An 8,922-nucleotide genomic window follows, 5' to 3' on the forward strand; every position below is an offset into this window, starting at 1 on the left:
TTGTGTCTATACTAATATAGAAAGTGACTAGAAGTAAATTTTAGACTTTATCAGGTACTTATTATCACTCAGTAGTATGCCCTTGTATCCAATGACCAACATAAATGGATTGTACAGTAACATATGAAACTAAAATCTTTCCCTAGCCTTCCACAAACTTGTTTTTTTTCCCCACATGATGCCGTGAAGTTGGTCATATTTATAAGTTCAAAAGAAACAGCAGACATTCAGGAAGGCCTTTTTGCTGTGTGCTCGGGGATCAGTGATAACTTGTTTGAATAAGATGGATACTCCTGCCAGCCTCTGTTCCAGGATGATGGATGGAGATGTACAAAAGGAGGAAATAGCGTTCATAAACCCAGCCTGTGTGCTGGCTTAGCGTTTCGCCTTTTTTTCCAGGACTGAAGGAGGCTTTGCCCAATATGCATTAACCCATCTCTAACACACAGCAGGAAAGAAATACATTTAATTTGTGAGTGAAGTTAAATAAACATAATGGTTTTGATGTTAAATACCCACAGACAGAGATGGTCGTTGACCCATGCTTGATCGTGAAACCATAAAGCGACGTGTGTGAAACGGCAAAGAACACGTCACTGTGTTCCACTGGTCACACATGCACTGCTTTCACACCAGCACTAGCATTCACTTCCTATGTGCAACGAAGAGGTCTCAACAAACTGCAGCTGAGAGCAGTAGTATGTACTTCCTGCAAATAATCATGGCCTGTCCAGCTCATTTTCACTGCTTTTAAAGGGCATTGGAACACCTGTTGAGTCGGTGACATGCCTCTGGAGGCGTAATATCTGGTCGGGGGATTCTCTGGGGTGTGTTTCCTGGGGCATCAGGGAAACCACTGTGTGTGGAACTTGCTTATCTACAAATGGTGAGAATGAGGCTCGTAAATGGGGAAAATAGCAGCTTTGTTTTGAATTCACAATGTCTTGCACATCTGTCAATCAAATGGGTGCTTGTTGAGTGATTCCAAGCATGCTGCTGGCGGTGATACCGCTGTTGGCGTTGCTGTTCTTGTGTAATGGTGAAATTAGCTATTATGAAATTTTTGCATTGTGTGTATGTGATGTTGCTTAGTCTACCAAAATGTAACAGTTTGTTTCTTATTTATGTTTTCTAGTCAGACACAGAAAAAAAGAACAATTCTTTATTTATTTATACTGTCAGTTAAGCATTGCTTTCTGAAGAATAAATATATGCACAGTGTGTGCCATCAACACCAACTACTTTTCAAACAGCTCCAAATTGCTCATTAAAACCCAAACATACAGCACAATTCATCCTCAGAATGCGATATAATTTTGTAGCTCTAACGAGAAAACGGAAGACCATCATGTGACTGTCGTGCTGTTGTCAGTGAGTCCGACGGATCAGACGGCGGGCTACTGTCCACCCAGGAGCCTCTCACTCATCGCCGTTCCCAAGGACCAGGGACCGCCAGTGTTCCTCTTATCTTTGCTCTACGTCCGCTGGTCTTGAATCCTGCCACGTCCCTTTCTACGGATTGTGCAGCCTGCCTCTCTCGTGTCGTTCCTGTCCCTCGACGCCCACCACCCCCACACGGCTCCTCTACGCCCCCCATGGGAAGGGGGGGGGTGTTTTCGCGGGGTAGGTGGAGACACAGATGCAGCAGCAGCCTTCGCATTGCTGGAGGAAGAGATGGCTGACTACCTTTTGGCTTGGAGGCACCATTAACCAATTTGCCTTCCAGATGTCCATCAGTGAGCAGCAGCCAGCTCTGTGCCAGTCAGTGCAGTCCAGACTCCATACATCTGGCCAAATCACCTCCTACGCGCAATCTGCTATTTCTGTTTTGTTTTCTGCTATTTTAAAGACATTGTCTAGCTGCAATTTGCAGGCCAGACAGACATTGTGATAAGTGGTGGGAATGTCATGAAAAATCCAGTAATTATTGAACATTTATGCCCAAGTGCCTATGCAAAACAGTCATTGCACTACTTTGTATGTTATGTTACATGCATATTTGGTTTATACATTATGCATGCAATGCAGGTATATTGTAGGGATTAACAAGAGCAAATCATCGTTACAAACACTCCAGAAGCTCCAGAAGGGACACATGCAGTGGTGTATCTTTTAATTTTGCCATTCCATCCCTGATGATGTTTGTGCTGACAGCGTGTAGATGCACCCTGAGTGCAGCCGCTGCCGGTGCCACACATTTGAGACACCAATTCCCAAGAATGCCTAACCTGCGCCAGCTGTTAGAGACAAGCTCCCCGTGCCAACGGTGGCGGGCGCTGCCTGCCGCGTTGCCTGTTCCAGTGTTTCCATCTGTGGCATTTGTACTGGCCCTCCTCTCTCTGCATCTGGACGCTCCATAGAAAGCTTTCCAATAGCGCCGACCCCGGTGCCGGCTGCCAGCCGGCCCAGATGTTCGAGCTGTAAGCCTCGGGCTAAATCAATGTAGCTCTCCACTCATTATTCCAGCCCTGATGAATTGCAAGTGCCTGTTTTTCCCCCTCCTCCAGCTCCCTCCTCGACAAACCATCCATCAGTGTGAGAGACTTGAGGAGCTGCGGTAGTGGGCATGTGCAAGGAGGGCCCTGCAGATGTGTCTTTTAAAGCCTTTGGCAGGCGCTGGGGGAACCTCTTGAAAGCTGGGCTCCTTGCAGCCCAGAAGGAGACATATTGTTGTGCATTCTGACAAAGGAGAAGGAGGAAGCCTATTTTGTGCTTATGAACAAGTATTGTTCTTAAGACACTGACAAGTGGAATATCTTGATGGAAAATTCCCACAACTTGATGGCTATGGGTCTTATTTGGTTATGTTTTGCTTAGCATGTTGTGTAGTTAGATGTGATGAGTTTCCAGTATTATTGCATTTGTGTGCAGGCATTTTGAATCCAAATTAAAATGCTCAGTTATGTCAGTTGTTCCTGATATTTAGAAATGATTCATACTCACTCACCACTAACCTGAGGCACAATGCTCTTGTGCATTAGTTGGGCAAACATGACCATGGTAACAGAGGGCCTTGACATAACAATGTTTTTGCTTTGCCTCCCCCCAGGGAAGCTTCTACTGTGGTCTAAACACATTGGCCTGGTTGATTCAGATAGTGTTAGACTAGTGCAGTGTGAATCCTCTCACAGCCTGCTCCCTTAACACTGAATATCCACTGTATATTGCAGCCCAGAGATCTTAGAAATGCCCTGCAAATCTTTTCATTTGAAAGGTTTTGAGTGAATTGAGTATTACTTTAATTAAGTCTAAAATCTGAGATAAACAAATCTCTGAATGAGCACTGAATGAGATGACAACCTGGACTGCAAAAAATATTTCCCAAACGTGGCCTAAATGTTGATTATTAAAGGAAGGGATTTTCTTTTCAGAATCACAGATAAAGTTTGATACGAATGATGCTGTGCTGCAGTTTGGCACTATTTTTTCAGTTAGGGTTTTTACATAGGGTGTCTGAAATTGAAGAGGGCATTTGATCTTTTCTTCATTGTCTTTTATTACTGTTACACTAGTGAAAATATTTTAGAAACTGGATGCTCACTTATTTTTTTTACCATGTGTGAGTGCATCATTAGTTCATGCCTATGACAGCTAATAAAACGTTTAGAGGGAATTCTAGATGCGGTTTCTGCATTTGATTTTTTGGTCATTGTCTTTCCATAAGAGAAGCAAACAAAAGTACCAGTATCAGCTAAACAGGTGCTATTTCCCCCCTTTTTAGAGCTTTTCTCATTAGGATGGACAACAAAATGAAACCAACAAAATAATACAAACGTCTCAGTCATAGATGTAGCCCAAATATTTGGTGCATCCAAATCAACTATATATATTTTTGTATGAAATTAATAATGAGCTTAATTAATAGCAAAAAACCTGTCAGAGCATGATGCCTGGAAAACATTTTCAATTAGGACAAATGCAGAACAGACAAATGTCCAAACCATATTCAGGTAGAACCCTCTAACAGGGTTAATGTGAGATGTTTATTTCTGATGAAAGAAGCTATATGCTGTTTTAATGAAGTGAGATCGATGACAGGAATGCATATCGTCTCTTGCTTTTTCCACACTGACCCTAGGCCTGCCCAGATTGACCCTAGGCCTGCCCAGACTGACACTAGGCCTACCCAGGCTGACCCAAGGCCTGCCCAGACTGACTCTAGACCTGCTAAGACACTATAACCTGGACTGGGATTCCTATGTTCCTATCTTGATCTTAGCTCTAGTCTGGCCTTGCGGAAACAATATGTTTGCGAAGATAATCAAAATATCTATATGGGTTGAACTAGTCTTTAGAATTTGAGTCAAATTAAACCACACTCATTGTGAGTTTCATTTTGGAAATAAATTCAGAGCTTTCCACAAATTCCAATTTGGGAGATTAAGGTTAGTTTCTTACTTTCTGGAATACCCCTTTGGGCTTTATCACTGTTTGCTATACTGGTGATTTTATCTTTACCAAACTGAATGTGTCATATGCAACAAAAATGTTAAGGTTTTGATGGCTTGAGCTGCATAAATTGCTAGTTTGTAGGACACATACATGGTATCAGGTTTTAATCTACAGTCGCCTGGTGTTTCTGGTATCTTTGCTGTCTAAAGTGTAAAGTGTTCACTTCAGTGGTGTGTGACCCAAATTTTTGTAAGTGGAAACCATGTGGTATAAGTGAATCTTATTGTCCAGTGCTGATTTCATGACCTGTTGGATAATAATATTTGTCATTATTACTCTGGTGTGCTCCCTCCCGCTCCTCCATGAAGCGGGAATCTGGAATTCAGCACTCAGTTTTGGAACCTCCATTCACCCCTTTTCTACTTTCATCCTTTGGTTACACATGGATGTTCTTACAAGCCACTGGTCAACCTCAAAAACCCCAAGCTGCTGAATACAAGCCACTGAGTTGAATAAATTCTTATAGACTGATGAGATGAAGATTACCATACTGATGGAAAGAGAAATGTGGGGGGAAAATAAAACCACGTAATTCAAAGCACCTCATCTGTGAAAAACGGTGTGCAGACAGCAAAACTGGTTGACTTGTTTTTGTTGATCTGACTAAAGACAGCAGCAACAGGTTGAACTATAAAAAATTATGAAGGCATCTTAACTGCTAAGGCCTACCAAACACCGTAGATTGCAGCGAAATAAATTTCACCTTGCAGCAGGACATTGACATAAAACTACAGTTTCACAGAGCCAAACGGTTGAGTGTTCTTCACTGGGCATGTCAGTCACCCATCCTGAGGTCCTTACCATCCACTCACACAACACAGGCCAGAAAACCTTGAAAACAAGCAGGAATGGAAAATGGCTTCATGGCATGACCAGGGAACATGCTCGTGGGTCACAGACTCTAGGCAGTCATAGACTAAAATGGAATTGCAATGGAGTATAAATTATCACAATTTAATTGAAGGTTATTTTAGTTTGAGGAGCTATGTATAAATAACATTGCCACTCCTATATAGTTCTAATTATATAGGGATAAACCTGACATTCTCTACTTGAAGCTCATAGTCATTTTACAACAACTGTTGCACTGTAGTTGATTTTTTATTTCCAGTTGAAAAACATCCCAGGTATGACCCATTTGCATTCATTATTTTAAACTGACTTGCACGTATTTGAATTGAATTGTTTATCTTTTAGTTAAATTTAGTGCTATTACTTTATATATTTAGTATATCCATTGAACATGTGCACAGATTGATAGAGGAAAGAACATGACTAGTATCCAGGCCCTTTAAAATGTTTTATTTTTATATTAATGTCCTCCAGATGCCTGTTGGTAGCATTAAACCACAGTCAATGTACACCATACAGGAGCATTTTAAATATTTCTAATACCTATAGGTCTTCAGAATCTTGACTAATAACACTGGCTGAGATCATGTGTCAGTTTTGAACCATATGTTTATACATATTCCATAATGAGTTGTTAAGCAAACAATAGTGGATCTTTTAAAGTGAACAATGATCAGGGGGTTGAAGAGATTTTAGCAAGGTTTTTGCTCATCTAACTTTTGGACAAGTAAGCATTACATTTAGTTATAGTGATCGAGCAGAGAATTGTGAACAAATCCCTGTATAAAGATGTACTTAAATACAACAAGCTGAGTCACAGTGCGACTCACTGGAGATGACTGCTGGCTTGCCCTGGGTGGCTCATAGCCGTTGAGTCTGCCCCCTCAGGGGGAGCCACAACAAGCCTCCCTGCAAGCAGACAGAAGATGGAGAATCCTCACAGCATGGATAGGGGGCTCTTATCCACTTGTGTTCGGTCCAAACACATTCTGGGGCTTCCAGATGTTGCTTCCTCACTCTACTACTGGAAACCAATATCCGCTTCTCCAGACGCTGTCGACTCCAACTGCTCCCGCCTGTGTTACCCCAGAGATGAGCATCCCACAGTGGCTGAAGCCACTGTAACATATTGCACGCGGAGATGTTTTTACACTGCTATGAATTATTCAAAAAATAAATGATCGGAAGTATATGGACATAGATTTTTTTTAAATGCATTGTTGATATTGATTAATTGATTTTTAATCTTTTTTTCTGACATCATCACGTGTGCTCTTCTTTTCTTTAGCGAAGTATACACCACACCAGCCAGGCTCCTCCTACTCGAGCTCCAGCTCATGCCAAGTTTTAGATATGGTATGCTGAAGTCCTCTCGTACGCAGCTATGACCTTGACATATGGCTTGGCTCCCAGACGCAGATCTTTGGCTGAGAGGCGCGGCCATGATGAGATTGGATGGCACCCTGTGGCACCCCAGCATGCATCTGGAAGCGGCGGATGTGAGAAGGGTGTGTCGCGAATGTAGTGCGCGGCACCCAGGAGTGTGTGGGGCACCGCTGGCGTTGTGACGATCTGTCAGCCCCAGATGTCACACCCAAGGAACAGCTGCAGTGGCCCAGGGCGGCAAGAGATCACCTCCCCAATCCAGAGAACCTGCCAGAGGCTGTCATGTCACACATGGGACACAGTGGAGAGCACAAACCGGGAGCAAAACTACCTCTACCCAGCAAAGCCTGCAGCCAATCAACTCCTTTCTCTTTTTGGTCTTGTTCTTGTGTAAATTGTGGTATTTTGCTGATTAATCTTGTTGAATCAGCTGCAAATCCCACCATGAAGAGATTATTTAATTTGAAGAAAATAGATTGCATCATCAATTGCCAAGGTATTTTAAATCACTGATGGCATTTGATTTATGCTTGTCCTTCATGCTTCCAGACCCAGTTAGTGACTGGTTGTAGATGAATAATTCATTAAATGACATAATTGTCCCTTTGCTCAAGTTCATTGTGGAGGTTTCTGTATGTCTATATTTAATATCTGAACTGTTCTTACTGCGAGCTGCACTGCAATAAATCTCGTAAATCAGATAATAGTGCTTGTTAAAACTATAATTGAATCCCTGATCATTAAAACGATCTACATGTACATTAAAGCTAAAGTTTTGTGTGACATCTGTTGACTTTTATTTAGGTGGTGATATGTGTCCAGGCAGTATTGTCCAGACCTGAGCTGGAACAACCCATGGGGCAGGAGCTTCTAGAAGGTGAGACTGAGGTGCCTACAATGGACTCGGTGAGGAGGAAAGGGCACTTTTAAGAGCCCTTTCCACCCCAGTAGATGTGATCAGGTGTGTGACACACACACACACACACACACACACACACACACACACACACACATGGAAGCTGGATGGAACTGGCCAGGCTTTACCTCTACAGTACATCTGCTGGGCATGGGCATCCAAACAACATGTCAGCATTCTCACACCTGGGCCCTAGCCTCCTGTCATATAACAAACAAATGGCCGTTTATGGAATGAATGTCTTGGTATGGCTAAAAGATGTAACCTAATCGAATAGAGAAGTACCATTGAAAATGGCATGCGCTGTTGTCCCCTAGATTTCCAGGTATCATCTGAGGTGCAGACAGCATAAAATGTGTTGATCCCATGGACGATATGATAGCAGGCATCATGTACCAAAGCACTCACCAAAGGAAAGCATGTACAAGCTTTTATAGTTTTCATAAAATTCATAGAGGAGGAAGCTATCATATTCTGTAATACTTAACATGGGTGTAACCTGGAGTAAACCTGTGTTTTAAAGCTGTTCTGACTGAGGACACACTGGGAATAAACCATCCACATTAGCCTTACCAAAGAAGAACAGCTGAAGGTGAGCAAGAGCAGGCTTCATCAATTGTATTTCATTTAGGGGATAAAGTGAATACTACAAGAAATAGCTACACGCAGTGAATTCAAAGAAACTGCTCAGAGACTCCTCAGATTTTATATCAGTACATTATGTCTGCTGTTATTTAGAAAACTGTGTTCTGTGGTTCCTTTATTCTGTTCTGCTGTTGTTGTTTTATTCTGTTTTATTCTATTGTTGTATCCATTAATTTTTGATTCATTAAGAATATTCCAAAGATACAAAGTTTCACATTGCTAATCATGAAAGCCATTTTAGATATTTTACATTTTGCTGGATTTTCCTCTCTCTCTATCATTCACTCTGTTTCTTTTTCTCTCTCTCACACACACACATGCACACAAGAAACAGAAAAAAAAGTGCCCGCCCCAAAAGGAAAATTTTAAAGCACACACATATGCGCACATATTCCATGCTCCCTAATATCATCACCCACCGCCTCTTGGACGGGACCCTCCCTAATGCCCCCTAGCCACACGGCCCAACACCCAAAACTCATGACGGGCACGAGGGCACTCTCCCAGCTGAAACCCTGGAAAATTCTAGAACAGCACAGGGGAGCTCAGGAGGTCTGCCTCAGCCTCTTTCATTTATGTCCAAGTGAGCGGGCACTGGGGCGCTAGGTACGCTGTCCTGGACGGAGAGAAGGCTCTGGTGTGGAACAGGGACAGCTGTGCGTTGGACAGCC

Source organism: Electrophorus electricus, chromosome 11 (genome assembly GCF_013358815.1).
Source record: "Electrophorus electricus isolate fEleEle1 chromosome 11, fEleEle1.pri, whole genome shotgun sequence".
Lineage (NCBI taxonomy): Eukaryota > Metazoa > Chordata > Actinopteri > Gymnotiformes > Gymnotidae > Electrophorus > Electrophorus electricus.